The following is a 20,100-nucleotide window of genomic DNA, read 5'->3' on the forward strand; positions in this document are numbered from 1 at the left end:
TTTAAGACTTTCTTTCTATGAACCTTTACTTGCCACGTTCTTGTCAAACGTATTGATTCAAACAGAATATTAAATTGTTTTACGTGCCCTGTCCAGACATCCTGTTGTGTGTTGCAAGAGAACCTACGATTACATACTGTAGCATTTTGTTCATTTGAGGTGTTTATATGAACAGTTTTATTATGTAAAGCTCACAGTAAAGTTAAACAATTGCATGTTTGGCCGTTTTGAATTGTAAAATAAATTCCTGTAGCTGTTTCTTACAAGTTCAGCTCAGACAGTTATGATTTATTTATGTTTCATTAAATGTGAACAAGTATTTTCGAGAGGAAAGTTTGTGTCATTGAAATGTCAGTATCTTGACATTGGTATATGCTCTGTATAAAATAATATTTGATAAACCCAAGATCATCACAGCTTTTAACATAATTATCATTATCCAAAGAAAAAAAAAATCTTTGCTGCCCTACTACTAACTGCAACTACACTTGTTGATTGTGCTTTGCACTGTATACTTGTTACTGGCAGGTGCTATAAGTGGCCGCAATTAATCTTGACATTTCTGTGTGCTAATGGAATTTGAGCAGGGTCATCCAACAAGTAAAGGGTAATTAAGAAAAACATTCTAGATTAAGGGAAAAAAGATGCCTATTTTTTAAATTTGAAGTTGAGTTCCTGGTCTTGACACTAGCATGCTAATTATTTTTTTTACATTTGTGTGTAATGTTCTGTGGCCAAAGTTTATGCAAATGTATATGAGTAAGTCAGGCACAGAGGATATTTAAAAAGAATAAAACTAGTCTAGATACATTTTCTTTTAAATGTGAATTTTCTTACAAGTAGCATTTTATAAAGAGAGTTCAAGGTATTTTGAAATTGAAATATTGTTGGCCAGAAAAATCGCCAGCACTATACAACACTTAAAATGTATTCCTGAAAAGAATGTTTCCATATACATACTTTAAAGGGTTACTTAAATGCTTTTAGATCTGGCAAATATTCTGTGTTGTTATAGATTTTCATGATATTTTAATTCAAAATGGATGATGTCCTATTTACTTTCACAGTATAATGATGTATATGATTAATCTAAATGACAAGTGAATTGTTTTAATATACAATTATCTAATTATAATACTGTGCTGGTGAATGAAATAGATATTAGTAAAATATCAGATTCAAACAAAATCTTATTTAAAAGTACTGACAGTTCTTTGCCAAAATATGGGGCAGAACAGTGGTTCACTGGACACCACTAAGGCCTCATTTTCTTTTACCTGTGTTTGCGATTACAGTTCTGTCACCACCTGTATGGAACTTGCATCTTCTCTATGTGTTTTTGGCGGATACCCCAATATCCTCCCATATCCCAAATATGTCTATCTACTTATATAATACGCTACCGTGGCTGTCCGTTTGTCTGTCCAGGATTTTAAATCACCTGTAGCTCACAAACCGTTTGAACCATTGACCTGAAATTTGGTACACATATACTAAGTGATATCTACTATCCGCTTTCGGGGTGATGATTGACCTCTAAGGTTATTCCTCTTTTTATTTTTATTTTATTGTAGAATCATCTTTCGGCAGCAGCCAGCAGGGCGACCATGCGGTGCATGTGTATGGGCGCCGTTCTCATCCCTTCGCTGTCACTTCCCCTACCTCTTTTTTATCTTAAATCATTCTTGAGGTAGGTTGAAGACTTAAGTGCCAGCTTAAGTGAAAAATGAAAGATAACACAAACACTGCCTTAATCAGTTTTAATGCGAAGAGATGCCGACGAAAGAAGAGAAGAAGTGGGCCGCTAGGGTGGAGAAAAGAAGAGCTGCTCAGGAAACAGCAATCACATCAACCTCTGAGCAAAGGAATGCTAAACGTACAGAGGAAGATTAGGAAAACTAGGAATGCTCAAGTCAAGTGTGTAACGTGCAGTGCACTGTTACTGGTGGCACTATACAAAGTAATTAGTTACTCTTACTTTACCTGGTATTAATATGTGAGAGAGTGTGCCATGTAATTGACTGATGTCCCATATAGGGTGGGTTCTTTTCTTGCACGTAATGTTGACAGGATTGACTCCCTAAATTGTGATAATGAGAAAAGCAGCAAGTGGAAACATATGTGGGTCCTTAGTTTAATCAAACCACACAGAGACTTTACACAGAGACCCATTACTTGTTCTTCATGAATATCTATATATCTTTTTTTAGACAGTTTTTTTGCAATCAAATAGCTTTCCAGTGTTTTCCTTGTGCTCATCTTCACTGTTCTATTTATTGTATTTCAACGTCATCTATAGCACTCCTGGGCAGCACGGTGGCGCAGTGGTAGCGCTGCTGCCTCCCTGCGTGGAGTTTGCATGTTCTCCCCGTGTCTGTGTGGGTTTCCTCTGGGCGCTCCGGTTTCCTCCCACAGTCCAAAGACATGCTGGTTAGGTGGATTGGTGATTCTAAATTGGCCCTAGTGTGTGCTTGGTGCGTGGGTGTGTTTGTGTGTGTCCTGCGGTGGGTTGGCACCCTGCCCAGGGTTGGTTCCTGCCTTGTGCCCTGTGTTGGCTGGGATTGGCTCCAGCAGACCCCCATGACCCTGTGTTCGGATTCAGCGGGTTGGAAAATGGATGGATGGATAGCACTCCTTCATCTGATGTTTGCCTGTTGTAATTCATTATTGTAAATATCCTGCCAAAATGAGATATAAGATAGATTTAAAGCATCATAATTTTGGCTACTTGTATATATTAATAGCTGACTTTTTATTACATTTGTTACTTTAAATAAAACACCATACTAAAACCAGAGTTGTCTTGTAACCACTTTAAGTCTATGTAGTTTTTGACAAGATGATATTTCTTACAAGCTTTTGGAGATTACTTCTTATTTAAATAATACCAAAATTAAAACAAAGTTGTATAATTTAAGAAAGATGTATCGTGGCTTTTCCTGTTACATTCCAAGTACATTTATGTAGCAAATCAGCCTTTCCCATTTGCAAGTGAACCTTTTCTGATCAATGCTGCATAAATAAGTTAGTATTCGTATCATGATGTGCCAGATAGCCTGCCAGTTATTGTTCACAGCTTTTAGGCAAAGCATTTCTGGAATGCAAGATGTAGAGATTATTTGAACTCCTGAGAAATCCTGCTGTTTTTTTTTTTTGTTTTTTTTTAATTTATTTTTATTTAGTGGGCTGATCCAGGAATCGTCCTGCACAGCCTTTGTCAAATCACAGAGGATTCAACTTACTATTAGGCAGTCAATGATCTAGGACTGTCGTGGGAGGATCTGACATCCAATTTGTTGTACTCTCATTTGACCATTTTACTCTATAAAGTCACATTCTAACTGCCAGAGTGTCGCGCCATTGATTCTCTGTATGAATAAGGTAGTCTCTTGGAGAAACTCATAGCAGGTTGTAGCCTTGGGGCATTAACTTCTTTCTTAGCTCTGTTCATCAATGAAAATGATAAACTGAAGACTGATAAGTGGGGTAGCGTTCAGTAAAAAGGGGACTTCAGAGTTCATGCACTTAAAATAATAAAGTAATATACAGGTGTGTGTGTATATGTGTATATATATATATATATATATATATATATAAGCTTTTAAATATAAAAAAACGTTATATTTAATTGAAATACTGTATATATTGTCAATGTCTCTTAAATTACTTTTATAAACAGCACTTTACAGGATAATAATGCTAATTGATTAAAATCATAATTTTTAGTCTTGTGACAAAAAAGTCCAGACGTTTTTTATTTCAGTCTACTTTATCCATTACAAAGTTGGTGGCAGATAAGAACCTATCCTGGCAGCATTAGTTGCAAGGCAACAACAAATACTGAACAACACACAAATTAAGTTGGTAAAGTGGAATGCAAAATCTGCGATACCCTGCATGTTTTTCTTTGATATTTTAAAAATGCAGAAGGATTTATAATAAAATGCATAGCTGCTTAGATTAAAAACTCATAAAGACCTATTATTTTCTTTGTGAAGACGAGATACTTTGGTTAAAAAAAGTAAAAACTGTGAGGGATTTCAACATTGACTAAAAATAATTCTTAATGCCTCTTTGTCCTTTAAAACAGAACTGATAACCTGAGATAGAATGTGCTTTTCTGTAACTATTATGTCATATTTTATTTGTGCCATTTTTAGTAAGCCATGAGTCTTTCTTTTGCTTTAGCTAGTGTCTTCTTTTGGTTGCTTAGCAGCAAGTTGTACAGCCTCCTGTCACCTGGGAGTGTTGCACAGTAAGGCAGTATTGAATGGCATGGAGTAATTTACTTGTGCTCAGTCTTGAATTTTGTATTCTCAAGTTCTCCAACTTGTCAGTCCTTTCCTATGCTTATTGTGTTATTGAAAATTGAATATATTCATTATCTACAAATTGCCTTTAAGCCCTTGTGAAGTGTTGTCTGGTGCCCACCTGTCTCATACCATATTTCAGCTTTCTAACTTGTCTTACTGATTTATTGTGTCTATTTTACTCAGTGCCTCAGACAACTTTTTTACTTTGTTTGTACATAAGCACTAAAAGCTATTCAGTAACTGAGGCTCAGTTGATAGCATCTCTACAGTGTCTTAGACTGCAAATTATATGGTACACTTAAAACAGCCTGTCTGCAAATATTTTTGGTATCATATATTTTATGTTCCAGAACCTGTTTATGCATTGCCTCCAGTGTTATAGATGTTTTAGCCTGCTGCAAAATGACACATATGACTTAACTTGAGTCTGGTCCACAATGTGGAGCAATGCTCAGAATATTAATTCATATTGTGAGACATCTGAACTCTTTGAGACAGTCCTCAATGGGACGACATGCAGAAGTGTGATTGCCTCTTTTGAGACCCTCCCCAATGGGACGATACGCAGAAGCGCAACTGCTGCGTCTGTTGAGGGATGCTTGTCCATTGCTCAGGCAACCGCAGATTCGCAGCAACACAGAAACAATGATAAGCTGACTGATGGCATGTGCAAAGTGCCGGTCGCCCGATGGGTGATGCAGGGAACATTATAACTTGGCCACTGATCTGGCCCTGACCCTACCTGTTTGCTGAGACTGTGTATAGTAGAATGGTAGATGCCACTACAATAATTAACTGTGCTGTTTCTGTTTCAAGTTGAATAAAGCTGGTTTTGCTAAATTACTGAGAGTTAGCCTCGTCTTTGGGGTGCAAGACACCGAAGTATGCATCACATGGTACCAAGTGTGCGCGTCTTGCACTAATGAAACCCCAACAGGAACATAACATACCAACACTGGAGGAGCAAAACGAGGCTTCTGCAGGCGCTCCTGTCTTTGTGCTCAACAGGGATGTGCTGGTGAAGATGGCTCCCTTGGATGACCCAGAGTGCTTCCTATTCTGCTTTGAATACATGGCAACATTGATGCGCTGGGACAGGGGAGCCTGGGTGGCTATTGTGACCCTGTTTTTAACTGGGGAGGCCCTACAGGTCATGCAAAACCTCCATCCTGAAAGGCTCGATGACTTTCTGAAGCAACAGGTCCTCCTCTGAATGGCTATCTGCCCAGTGGTCAAGGGGCACCAGTTTTATCTGTGGCACATTGACCCAGATCGTCCTATATGAGGACAGATCCAGGACTATACCTGATTCAAAGCTGGATCCGCAGGGACACTTTCTATTGTGGAGAATCTTGTTATTGATGTAGTCCAGTCGGGGATAGACGAGGGCCTTTGTGATGAAATGCTGTGGAACGATGTCCACTTGCTGTTAGACATAACCTGCAAGACTGGTGGGTGCCCAAGCCACCTGGAAGCAAAGGAGCTACCCGGGCTTGGCCATGACTTTAATCTAACCAGCACAGGCTCCTCGGGTTGCTGGAACCACAGGTGGAAAACGCCATCATAGGAACACCATAGTCTTGATTGAACGCAGCTGCTTTTGATGCAGTCAACCGCGATATCTGGCTTTTGGAGTGTCATCTCCCACCTGCACAAACCATGGCCATCAGTCTAGCCCAGGTATGCAGATCGCAAGTCTAATCCAAGATGTTAAAGGAGGACAATTTTAACGTCTCTTATACATTGGTCAGACATGAATTCCCGACGCTGTTGGACTCTGGTAGTGACCTCTGCGTAGTCCACTGTGACTTTGCTCTGGTAGACCCCTTTTAGGACCTCAGACCAAGTGAACATTAGCTGCGTCCATGAGGATGTTAAAATATACAAGACTATATTACTCCTTCTGAATTTTAAAGTTAAGAACTTTAAGGTTTGGAATGCCATATCAGACACTTCACCCTGAACTCTTTTAATAGAAAGATGAATGCCCTTTTCCCACAGGTCTTAAAACTACCAGAGTGCCTCCCTCTACAGTGGATAGAGAGGGGCTTGCCACTGACAACGTCAGTCAAGGAGCCAGATTTGAAATTTAAGGAGTTGTCCAGTGAGGTCGGGGACAAATCCTCAAGTGAGGACCTGGGTCAGCTGACACTCTTTATCACGCTGTCAGCAAACAACCTCCCCAGACCAGACCAGAGGAAGAGTTTACTCGCCAGCACCGAGCCAACAGCAACTTGGATTTTGCATTCAGAAAAGCCAATGTTCCAAATGACTTTTAATATCTCGAGAGACATGACCCTAACTTTAGAACACCACATTTTTTAATTAAGGATGGTTTCCTGTATTAGTTGATTTCTAATTGTTTGTTTGATGGCAGATCAAGCAGTTGGTGGTGCCAAGTGAGCACAGGGAGACAGTTTTAAAAATTGCTCACAGTCACGTTTCGGGGGGGTCACCTTGGCGCAGAAAAGACGCAGGAATGCATTTATAAATGTTTTTGTTGGGTGAATATGGGCTGGGATGTGGAGCAATTCTGTAAGGCCTTCCCTGACTGTCAGTTTCCGCTCACAAACCCACTAGGACACCCCTTGTACTGATGCCTATTTTAGATATCCCCTTTGAGAGGGAGGGAGTAGATAGTGTCGGCTTGCTTCTCAAGAGTAAAAATGGGTTTCAGTATATGCTTTTGTTAGTTGATTACGCTACAAGATACTCAGCAGTGACTGTGCTGCGGTGGATGGACTCCCGGACTGTTGCAAAAGCACTCTCACAAATGTTCACACGTATTGATATCCCTCACAAGATTTTGAGTGACCTAGTAAACCCTTTATGTCTCACCTCATGAAGCAACTATGTGAAATTTTTGCAATTAACACTAGAATTACCAGAGCCTATGAAAAAACTTGTAGATCTGTCCCACCTTAAATCGCTTCTCACCTCTCCGTCAGCGTCTTTTGTCCTATAAATGTGTGAATAAGCAGCAAACAGCAAGCAGCCTGCTATCACATCCCCCCACCCCGCACAGTTTTCTCAGCTCAAGTCTGTTTACCTGCGTGTCAGTTGCTTAGAGTTGTATTGAGTGAGAAGTCAAGCAAAATGACACCTTTTATAAATACTATATCGTTATTTGGAACACATGTATTTCATGTGTGTTCCGTGTCTACAACGATCTATGTAAACACATCGTTAAAACAGAAACGTTTTTCATGTTTTAGTAATAATTGACAAAATGTAGACATGAAGTGTATGTGTGAAGCCTGAATTCCAAATATCAAAGAAACACTTTCATAAAAGGTAAAAATATAACAGAACAAGTGCGCTTCTATTCAAGAATATAACTGCAGAAAAAGAACCTGTGTTAGGGTGCGACATTTACATGCATTTGCTTCAATCGCTTCGGTGGCGCAACAGTATCTACTGTTGACTAGTAATTAAAACTTCACGGGTTTGATCCTGGATGAGTTTGTTTTGAGAAGTGAGCTGCACATATTCTTACTATTTTAGAATAAAAACATCCTGTTGATTCCAGTCTGTAACAGCTGGTGTAAATTATACTTGTAAAGGTTAGCTTTGTTTTTGATTTTTTTTATTCAGTTTTATTCTCTCAGCCTGCTCAAAAAATATGTGTAATGCCATGAAAAGTGCCTACTGACACCTTAATACACAAGCAATGGTACGAGAATGCAGTTAGACTTTTTTTGGGGTACATACACTGTCCAGATCTAAACACTAGCGTTTAGAGTTGCTTGCGTACTGAAGAGTCTATAGCTGGAGGTGGAAGCTGCCGTCACTGTTCTTTGTATGTAAGAGCCAGATTGAATGTTATTTACCTATTTACCTTTATTTATCTACTTACTTCCTACAGCGTAAAGTCACAAGTAGAGTGCAGAGCTTCCCATGTACATACAAAGTACAGCGATGGCAAAAGTGCATTCTTGCTCTGATGTAGAACCGTCATCATGATCTGAGTTGATCTCTGTTACAGCGCATCTATGTGAAAACAGCAGTGTCAAATGCAGGGGAGACGGGGGTGTTGGGATCGTGAACACGGCTGAGAGAATAAAACTGAATAAAAAAAACAAAGCTAACCTTCACAAGTATCATAAATTACACCGGCTGTTACAGACTGAAATCAAATGTACAGTGCATCTGGAAAGTACAGTATTCACAGCGCACCATTTTTTCCACATTTTGTTATGTTACAGCCTTATTCCAAAATGGATTAAATTAATTTTTTTCCTCAGAATTCTACACACAACACTCCATAATGACAACGTGAAAAAAGTTTACTTGAGATTTTTGCAAATTTATTAAAAATACAAAAATTGAGAAAGCACATGTACATAAGTATTCACAGCCTTTGCCATGAAGCTCAAAATTGAGCTCAGATGCATCCTGTTTCTCCTGATCATCCTTCAGATGTTTCTGCAGCTTAGATGGAGTCCACCTGTGGTAAATTCAGTTGATTGGACATGATTTGGAAAGGCACACACCTGTCTATATAAGGTTCCACAGTTGACAGTTCATGTCAAAGCATAAACCAAACATGAAGACAGGATTGTCTCGAGGCACAAATTTAGGGAAGGTTACAGAAAAATTTCTGCTGCTTTGAAGGTCCCAATGAGCACAGTGGCCACCATCATCCATAAGTGGAAGAAGTTCGAAACCACCAGGACTCTTCCTAGAGCTGGCCAGCCATCTAAACTGAGCGATCGAGGGAGAAGGGCCTCAGTCAGGGAGGTAACCAAGAACCCGATGGTCACTCTGTCAGAGCTCCAGAGGTCCTCTGTGGAGAGAGGAGAGCCTTCCAGAAGGACAACCATCTCTGCAGCAATCCACCAATCAGGCCTGTATGGTAGAGTGGTGAGGCAGAAGCCACTGCTTAGTAAAAGGCACATGGCAGCCCGCCTGGAGTTTGCCAAAAGGCACCTGAAGGACTCTCAGACCATGAGAAATAAAATTCTCTGGTCTGATGAGACAAAGATTGAACTCTTTGGTGTAAATGCCAGGTGTTACGTTTGGAGGAAACCAGGCACCACTCATCACCAGACCAATACCATCCCTACAGTGAAGCATGGTGGTGGCAGCATCATGCTTGTGGGGATGTTTTTCAGTAGCAGGAACTGGGAGACTAGTCAGGATAAAGGGAATGATGACTGCAGCAATGCACAGAGACATCCTGGATGAAAACTTGCTCCAGAGCGCTCTTGACCTCAGACTGGGGCGACGGTTCATCTTTCAGCAGGACAACGACCCTAAGCACACAGCCAAGATATCAAAGGAGTGGCTTCAGGACAACTCTGTGAATGTCCTTGAGTGGCCCAGCCAAAGCCCAGACTTGAATCTGATTGAACATTTCTGGAGAGATCTTAAAATAGCTGTGCACCGACGCTTCCCATCCAACCTGATGAAGCTTGAGAGGTGCTGCAAAGAGGAATGGGTCGAAACTGGCCAAGGATAGGTGTGTCAAGCTTGTGGCATCATATTCAAAAAGACTTGAGGCTGTAATTGCTCCCAAAGGTGCATCGACAAAGTACTGAGCAAAGGCTGTGAATACTTATGTACAGGCGATTTCTCAGTTTTTTTATTTTTAATAAATTTGCAAAAACCTCATGTAAACTTTTTTCACGTTGTCATTATGGGGTGTTGTGTGTAGAATTCTGAGGAAAGAAATTAATTTAATCCATTTTGGAATAAGGCTGTAACATAACAAAATGTGGAAAAAGTGATGTGCTTTGAATACTTTCCGGAAGCACTGTATGTTTTTATTCTAAAAAAATGAAAAATACGTGCAATTCAATTTACAAAATGGACTCATCTGGGATCAAACCCGTGAAGTTTTGATTACCAGTCAACAGGTGATACCGTTGCGCCACTGAAGCGATCGTAGCAAATGTATGTCAATGTCGCACCCTAACACAGGTTCTTTTTCTACAGTTATATTCTTGAATAGAAGCGCACTTGTTCTGTTATATTTTTACCTTTTGTGAAAGTGTTTCTTTGATATTTGGAATTCAGGCTTCACACATTATACACTTCATGTCTACATTTTGTCAATTATTACTAAAACATAAAAAAATGTTTCTGTTTTAACAATGTGTTTACCTAGATAGTTGTAGGCATGGAACACACATGAAATGCAAGTGTTCCAAATAACGATATAGTATTTATAAAAGGTGTCATTTTGCTTGACTTCTCACTCTATACAACTAAGCAACTGACACACAGGTAAACAGACTTGAGCTAAGAAAACTGTGTGGGGTGGGGGGATTAATAGCAGGCTGCTTGCTGTTTATCCACACATTTACAGGGTAAAAGACACTGATGGAGAGGTGAGAAGCGATTTAAGATGGGACGGATCTACAAGTTTTTTCATAGGCTCTGGTTATTCTAGTGTTAAGCAGTTTCACTCGACGGTTTATCATCCACAGACAAATAGTCTGACTAAACGATTTAATAAAACCCTAAAACAGATGTTTGGTGGGTGGGCCATGTGACTACCTGACCTCTGGGTATACAGTAGAGCCCTTCCTTGTGTTTGCTGTTTGCGAATCCCCCCCAAGCTTTTACCAGTTTGAGTCCCTTTGAAATACTATTTGGCTGCCAACTGCGCAGGTTGTTAGACATTTTTCAAGAAGAGTGGACAGGGACTTGCAGTCATTTTCCTGCCGGCACAGATGTCCAGGTGCAAAAATGTGATTATGAAAAGGCGAATAAACTCCGCAAGTTTAAGAAGGGGGATCGCATACATTTGTTGATCCCATTGAATCTGCATAAATTTCAGGCTGAATGGCTAGGTCCGGCAGTGATTGAAGAGCGTATGTTCCCAATGAACTATAAAGTCATAATTCCTGGTCGAAGGAAACCTGAACTAGTTTTGCATACTAATCTTTTAAAGGAGTGGCTAGACCTCCAGCAGGTTCTGGTCTCCTGTACCTCAGTCCCTCAGACTGTCGCTATTGGGGATGAGTTAACTGACACTCAGAAGGCAGAATTGCTATCACTGATCAAGAGGAACTCTGATGTCTTTTTGGCCATGCCTGGCCGAACAGAAATTGTGGAACACAAAATCGTGACTTTGTCCAGTGTTACTGTACATGTGCCCCTATTTCACCTTCTGGAGGCAACGAGGAAGCTGATACACAAGGAGGTTCAACATATGCTCAAGATGGGTGTAATTCATGAAAGCAAACACGAGTGATAAAGCCCTATTGTGCTTGTCTCAAAACCCAACGGTTTGGTTTTGTATTGATTTTAGGAGGTTGAGTAAAATTTCAAATTGTGACGCATACCTGATGTCGCGTGTGGATGACTTGTTGGAAAAGTTCAGGCGGGCCTTGTATATTGTCAACCTAGGTCTAACGAAAGGTAATTGGCAAGTGCCCTTGGAGGAGTCCAGTTGCAAGAAGACTGTGTTCGCCACTCCAGATGGGCTGTTTGAATTTACAAGGCTCCCTTTCGGTCTCCATGGAGCGCCGTTGACCTTCAGCGGATGATGCAGATTTTCTATCCCAATTCCGCATATGTTTCATCTCATCCACCTGCAGGCTGTGCTTGACAGTTTCAGACTGGCGGAGTTGATGACTAACATTAATAAATGCAGATTGGGTATGTCAGAAACTCATTATTTGAGATATTCCATGGAGAAGGGTTTGCTCAAACAATGAATGGACAAGGCTCACGGGATACTACAGGCAGTTCATTCCCAATTTCAAGCATTGAACCATCCCCCTCAATAACTTGACAAAGGGCAGGAAGAAAGCCTCTTTATTCTCATTCCCAGTTGTGAGAAATTCAGAGTTTTCAAGGGAATTTATTCTGCAGATGGATGCAAGTGCTTTCTGTTTAGGAGCAGTACTTTCACAATGTTTCGGTGGGAAGAAAACCCGAATCATGTTTCTCTGTAGGAAACTGCTTCCCAGGGATCACAATTACTTGACCATTGAGAAAGAATGTTTAGCGGTTAAGTGGAGTTTGGAGCCCTCCGGTACTACTTGTGTGGACGACGGTTTACCCTAGTGACTGATCACGCCCCACTCCAGTGGCTCTACATACAGAAGGATATGAATGCCTGGCTCACTCGGTGGTTGATTAGTTTACAGGCATTTACTTTTAATGTTTGAACTGTCCCAGGGCTGCACACATCAATACTGACACCCGGCTTGGACGGTCGCTTTGCCTACAATGGTTTGGACAAAACTAAGAGGGAGGATGTGAGACTTCTGGACTCTTTGAGACCCTTCCCAACAGGACGACACGCAGAAGTGCGATTGCCTCCTTTGAGACCCTTCCCAATGGGATGACACTCAGATTCACAAGCTGACCACTACCACGCACACAGCAACAGTTGCCCAATGGGTGATGCAGGAAACATTATACAGTAACTTGGCCACTGACCTGGCCCCAACCCTGCCTGTTTGCTGCTTCTGGGTATAGTAGAATGGTAGATTCCACTACAATAAATAACTTTGTTGTTCCTGTTTCAAGTTGAATAAAGCTGGTTTTGCTAAAGTACTAAGACTCAGCCTTGTCTTTGCGGTGCAAGACACCGACTCATGCATCACAATATAAACAGTTGATGCTCCCATTCACACTCAAGAAAGCAAACATCATCTACACAAAATCACCCTTTCTCTTTTTGCTCTAGAAATCTTACACATAGCAGCATGTATCTGTGGTGCACAGTTCCTGCACAGTTGAATCAAAGCACACTACATAACTGTACTGCTGCCAGAGGACATGTGTGAATTCACATCTATGATGCCTAGTTTAGAACATCCTACTTCTTCCAACAAAACACCATCCTTCTCTGGCAAATCTCCATTCTACCTCTGGCAAAAAGGCATCCATGCTCTGGCAAAACTTCTGTGCTCCCTACAGCAAAACTCCATCCTCTTAGACAAAAAAGTCATTTGCCTTCCACCAGCCGACAGAATGTCGTCCTTCTTCCCGCCTCCATCCTCCACAAAAATCTCGTACTTTCTGACACAAAAATGAGAAAAACACCAGATGGGTGCTTCAGAAGTGGAAATGGGAGCCGTCACTCATTTTTACATGAGTAAAATGACAAATGTCACTGTGTTTAATGATGCACGAGCCTCTAAATATGTGAATTCTCATACCTATTACATAGCATAGTCCTACTAGATATGAGAATGCTGTGGCGTGCATTGCCATATTACACTGCATGCAGAATATGTTACATTTCTGACGCTGTTTCAGGCATCTCTTGCTGCATATTGTGACTGTTGTCTGCTGGCTCTGACCACCACGCAGCTTTGTTTGTGCAGCTGAACGCTGCCACGGGCAGTTATTATCTTCGTGTGGCCGGCCGTAGCCATTGGATGCTGTCTTTGGGCAGCAACTGCTGAAACAGTGACACCAATTTAACACATTCTACAAGTAGGATACTGCTAGCAAAGCTAGTCTAACAATAATGTAACAATTGGTTTTGTTGAAGTTTACAGCTGATTACTGCCCTCTACCCCTGGATGTTGACTAATGTCGCCTCAACCCTATGTGTCGACATAAATTGACACTCTCACTGAAAGAATTCAATTGTAAGTGTCTTTGTCTATGTTTGCCTGGTTGGTATGTCTCTGTCATTCCAAGAGATGGCACATCACAAACATTTTTTACCAATAAAATGCATTGCAATTTTCATTCCATTAGATAAACAAATTACCACCTACACAAAATCATCCTTTAATTTTAATCAGGGAAGTCATGCACAAAACAAAATGTGTATGAGAATATTGTTGGTGTTCTTAACCATTAGGGACATTTAAAGGGAAAGGAAATAGTCTTCTGAAGAATTCTTAAATATGCTTAAATTTGGTTTCTGTTTTTCTGTGTGAGGAAAAAGCCAGACACAATTTGGTGCTGTGTCATTTTGTGTCCAGTGTCAATCATATATCCCTAATTAGCCCCTTTTTATTTTTTTCCATATGTAGTTTAAAAACAGATTAATTTTACTCTTCTGGTTGTCCTGTTTCTATCATCTAAATCAATAATTTCCATTCAGAATACTCCAGTTTACATACAATGTATTTAAAAACATATTTTATATTTAAAGATGATTAAAAATACTTGGTTTTATTTTATGATTTCTATTTCTTTTGGGAGTTTTTTTTACTTCACTTTTTGTGTTTCCTTTTCTGCATGTGTCTTCATTTTTACTTCAAAGAACTGGATTTTTTCTATTGCCTCCTGAACAACACTTTTGACAGACCACAGTTTCCTTCTCTTAGCACACATGCACCACCTTTCCTATATAGCATTTTTAATTTAATTTATTCTAATTCGGTCATCTACAGTCTTCTTGCTTGTTTTCTTACCTGAACACCACTATGTCATTACTGAATCTTATTTTCAGGAAAAGGTTTTGGCTTGGCATTTTCCATTTTTCCAGTAATTTTTAAATTCGTATAAGGTAGGTTTTGCAGTTTCTATCTGTTTGCACTTTTAATATGTGCACATTGAACTTTTGACATCTTCTCTTCAACAAGTTATCATTTTTATGTAAAATGTTATACACAACTTGCCGTGCAAAGTCTTTTTGGTAATTTTTTGTTTGCTATTATTTTCTATATATTTTCCCTTTTTTCTGATTTTCCTTTTATCCACATTACCAGCTTTCATCCTTTTATTGCTTTGTTTAACAATTATTCCACACTTCCATTTCTTATTTCTTAAAGTTTCTCCAATCATGTACTGTATCTTGTCTCATCTGTTGTCTTTCCAGTTCCTTCCTGAATTACTTCAATGTATGTGGTTGGAATTACTTCAATGTATGTGGTTGCAAATGTAAAATTCAAAAATTCTGTCAAATGTGGCATGTGTTTCCCTCCCTTTCCATTATCTATCCAAATTCTTCCTTGCAGTTTTTTTAAAAGTAGATCTTAAAAGAAAGTTAAAATATTGCCTTTCTATTAAGAATTAACAATTTTCATATTTGGTAAATACTATATTGTTGCCAAATAGAAAAAGTTTGGTAATATAATCAACTCTACCTGTGTCCATTGTGACAGGCATCCTGGCAGGGAAGGAGGGTGATTCCTTAAACGGACAGGAGCCCATCCCTTTGCCATTCAAAGAAATGTGGCAAAGAAAACCCTATCTCATCCAGAAGACATGGCATGGGATGTCAGTGCCAGATGGAATACACTGGCCTCCTAGCTGGGTTAGATCCAGGAAAAATACCCAGCTGGGAGGACATTCTATTCGGTACATTTCCTCCCCCAGGACGTTAGGTGGCAACCTCCCTGGTTTAAAGTTTCCACACAGACCTCCTGTAAGCATGCTGGAACCTGTAATGCCTTGGTGCAATTCTGTGGTGCTTTGTGGGTGCTGCCAGAGTGAGCTGAAGGGGTTAACAATCCCTATATGTTGGTACTTCTCATTGACCCATAAGTACTTTCTTCGGGCTATGCCCTAGTACAGTGGTTCTTAACCTTGTTGCAGGTACTGAACCCTACCAGTTTCATATGCACATTCACCGAATCCTTCTTTATTGAAAAATAAAATATGATTTTTTTTTCAAATTCAAGACATAGGTATATGTTTTACTGGTTTACAAAATGAATCGTGTATTAACATCACTGAGTTCAAAGAACAAAACCAATATAATGCATGAATTCACAACAAATTGTATACCTTTTCACAAGGACATAACCTTTTTTAATACTACCACACTGAAATGATTTTAATTTTTAAACTTATGTATTCCAATAATAAACTTATTGTATTATGCTATTTTTATCATTTTTACACACACCCATCACCTAATTTTCACCAGGCTACAATAATATTGAATATTTACTGCAAACCAGTGTGACTTCTGCTTTTGCCTTTGAGAGATCAGTTCAGAAATGCGTGGCTTCATCTTGGCAATTGCCACTCTCATGTCATTTTCACAACAAAGTCTGTTCCTTTTCTTCGTTTTTATGTCTAGCATCCTCGAAAAAGATTGCTCGCAAAGATATGTTGTAACAAACGGTATAAAAAAATTCCAGGGCTTTCCTAGTAATAGTAGTATAGCTTACCGTTTGTCGACACCAAAACGATGAGAGCGTTGTTGTTCTGAAGAGTTGCTGTTGAATCTGGCTCTGTTGGATTTCAATGATTTCATCGAGGTATTCATCATTGATATCTGCTGTCTCAATGTCAAACGTAAACGGCTGTCTCACCCATGCTGGATATGACTCTCTTGTAGGGAAGTTTTCGTCGAGAGACTTTGCAAGCTCATCTAAGTGCGTGGCAATTGCTTGCTTCAGTTCCGTAGGTACATAAATATCTCCGATTCCAGACACATCTTCGATCTTACTTACACAGTCGTCCAGCAGGGGAAAGTTTGCGAAGTTATCATTCTTTGTTCGTCGTTTCCATAGCGGCAGCTTTTTTTGAAAAGCTTCAGGTTTTCTTCCGCTTCGATGATGTTGACTCCCCCACCCTGCATCTGCTGATTGAGATGATTAAGAGCTGCGAATATATCGGCCATGTACGCTAAAATGAGAATGAACCAAGAATTTTTAAAACAATCTGCATGACGATGTTGGTGCTCTTGTAAAAACTGAGTTAATTCCACATGCATAGCAAAAACAGTTTTCGTCTAACACGAAAGTTAGAATGGTACAGAAGTACCTCGAATTCAGATCCCATTTCTTTACACAGCTCACTGAAAATGCGGTGCCTTGTCGCACAATTTCGCACATAGTTCACACATTAAACTACAATTTCTAATACTTCCGTCATTTCTGGAGGCAAGATTTTTGTTGCCAGCGCATGCCTGTGCAGAATACAATGCGTAACAGTAATGTGAGGTGTGTCAGCTTTCACTAGCGCACTAAAACTAGACTTTCTTCCCAACATGACTGGAGCTCCGTCCGTACAAACTGCAGAAACCATATCCCACGAAAGATTGTTTCCTCTGAAGAAGTCATCCACAAGTTTCTTCACATCGGCTGCCTTAGTTGTTGTAAGAGGCTTACAAAATAAAAAATCTTCCTTTATCATGTCATCTTTCACATAGCGCACAAATACAGCAAGTTGACTTAGATTAGAAACGTCTGTGGTCTCGTCGAGTTGGAGGCTGAATTTTGTCGGGCTTGAAATTAGATCTGCAACTATTTTAGCTAAGATGTCTTTGCTCATATCCTCTATTCTGTTGTTGATGGTGTCATTTGAAAGAGGAATTTGTGATAATTAAACTTTGGCTGCTTTTCCCAGCATCAGATTCGCCATCTTCAACACAGCTGGTTTTATGCGTGTTTCACCAATGGTGTGTGGTTTGCCCTGCTTAGCGATCAGGCAAGCAACTTCGTACAATGCTGTTAGGATCGGTTTGTTGATGGGTACAAAACCGAGAGCAGGCAGAGTGGCCTTTTCATCAAATCTTGCTCTCTTTATCTTGAATTCAGCAAGCGTTTTGTTCGTGTATTCCCCATCTCCATGTAGGTTAAGGAAATGTTCTTTTAGTTTTGCCAGTACTAGACTAGAATTGCTTAACTTGGCATTATAAATCATGCAGATAGGACGCTGACTCCCATCACGTTCTGTTATATATGTGAATCCATGTTGTACATATTCGTCCAACCACTTTCTTTTTTTTGTTCGACATAGTTAGTATGGATTAAAATATTAAGAAAGAAATCTCACGACATACTATCACGACAGTCACAAGTCGATTACTGAGTGCACCAAATTCCCTGCAGCACCGATTGGCCGAACAATGTAGCATAATTACCTACAGCTAATGATGACCAAGCGGGGCGTGTCATACGAATCATATGAGTCAGGTGCATGTCTTGACCTCCCAGCACCGAACCCCTGAGACTGACTCACCAAACCCCTAAGGTTCAATCGAACCCAGGTTAAGAACCACTGCTCTAGTACTAGCAGTACTTCCGGATCTAAGATAAAAGAAGTCATTCAACCTCAGCCAGGCGAGTCAGAGTCAGGTGGAATTGGGCAATGCTCGTCTGGGAGATGTAGAGAAGGAGAAAAGGAAGAAGATAAGTTAAGAGAGTTGTGTTTATTGTGCTTGCAACCTTTGTAGAAGGTATCTGTAAAAATAAACCTCTTTTATTTGAAAGGGACTTCTGTTCATGAGGTTGTGTCTGGGGATAGGGTGCTGCAACGACCCCTGGTGGTTCATACAATATAATTTAAGTTTCTTAATTTCTGTAGTGTTGTCAAAACTTGAATGTATTTACTTAATTCTCTTCATTCCGCTTCATTCTTTTTGTTACAGAAGTGCACCCCAAATATTTTAATCAGCATTTGCTGCATTTGAATTCTGATACTGCAATCATCTGCTCCTTGTGTTCTACGTACTGTTTTTTCATATTTATCTTAGTTCCTGAGGCTCCAGAAACATTTTCTGTTAATTCTTTTGCTTTCTTTCGATTTTATTTCCTGAACAGTGACAGTGACTGTGTACATGTGAAATGTGTACTTTGCCTCTTTATACCCACTTCCTGAAATCCTCATTCCATTGATTTCTTTATTTTTCTAATCATTTCAGCTAAAACCTCCATAATATAACAAACAGTACGTCAGACAAGATCATCCTATTTTGATTATTTTCGTTACATGCCCATTTATCACAATCCTTTTTTATTCTAAACTCTTTACATGCCTGCTTATTACAACTCTACTTGTTATATGTCAGTAACAGTTTCTAGTTAATGTTATATATTGTTTATGGTATCTTTACCTCTTTTGAAACTTTCAATAGGAAACTCTGGTTTAGTGAGTCAGCAGCATTCTATAGGTCAACATTCAACAACCCCTATTCACCTGGTAATACACAAACCTTTTCTTCATCTCTTATTTGATTGATGATTTGTTGAAAGCAGTTTGTAGGATTTTTGCTATTAACTTAGAATCTTGGCAGAGAAGGGTTATTGGACTCCGATTCATTATCTCTGTCTTATCTACTGGTTTTGGACAAAATAGTTCTGTTTTTCCATGAGCTAGGTGTGTCTGATCCTTCTAAAACTTACTTAAAGACTAAGATATCCCACTTTATAACCTGCCAAAACATCTGATAAAATTCTAGAGGTAAGTCGGCTATTCCAAGTATTTTACTCCTTTTGAAAGCTTTTAAATCTATTTCTTGCACTGTCAGTGCTTCTTTCAGTTTTTCTAACTTTACACATGTAAACTTATTGTTTTAATCCCTTTCACAATGTTTTCCTGTTTTGAGTTAGTTTTTATTTTGTAAAGATCTTCAAAATATATTTTGACTACTATGTTTTTCCTTTTCTTCTTTCAGTAATTCTTATTTTTGATCTTTTAATACATCTGTGTATTTTTCTCTCATTTCTTTTATCTTAAAAAAAATTGCATGCGTTCCTCATTCCATTCTCTTTCAACTCTTTCACATTACTTTGGAACTTTATTTTTTTCCTTCTTCTGATATGTTTTCTTTAACTGTTGCTTTGTATATGTCATCTGTTCTTCCACCCTTTGCACTTCACCTTTCTGTTTATATAAAGTTTATAATTCCTTACCTGTTCTTTCTCTTTACTTTCTTTTCATCCTTTTACCTTAAAGAACTATTCTTCTGTTTTACACCCGTCCTTCACAGTTTTGCACTGTAAGTATTTTTCTTCAAATGTTTCTTTTATTTTCTGCTTTCTGAGCAATGAAACATTTCCAAACTCTCCTTCTTCTAGCACTAGTCTTCTGGTGCTTCCTATTTTGCTATATGGTTGCGAGACATGGACACTATCCAGTGACATGAAGACTGGACTCTTTCGATACTCTGTCTCTTCAGAGAATC

The sequence above is a fragment of the Polypterus senegalus genome, chromosome 1, assembly GCF_016835505.1.
Source record: "Polypterus senegalus isolate Bchr_013 chromosome 1, ASM1683550v1, whole genome shotgun sequence".
In the NCBI taxonomy this organism is placed as follows: Eukaryota; Metazoa; Chordata; class Cladistia; order Polypteriformes; family Polypteridae; genus Polypterus; species Polypterus senegalus.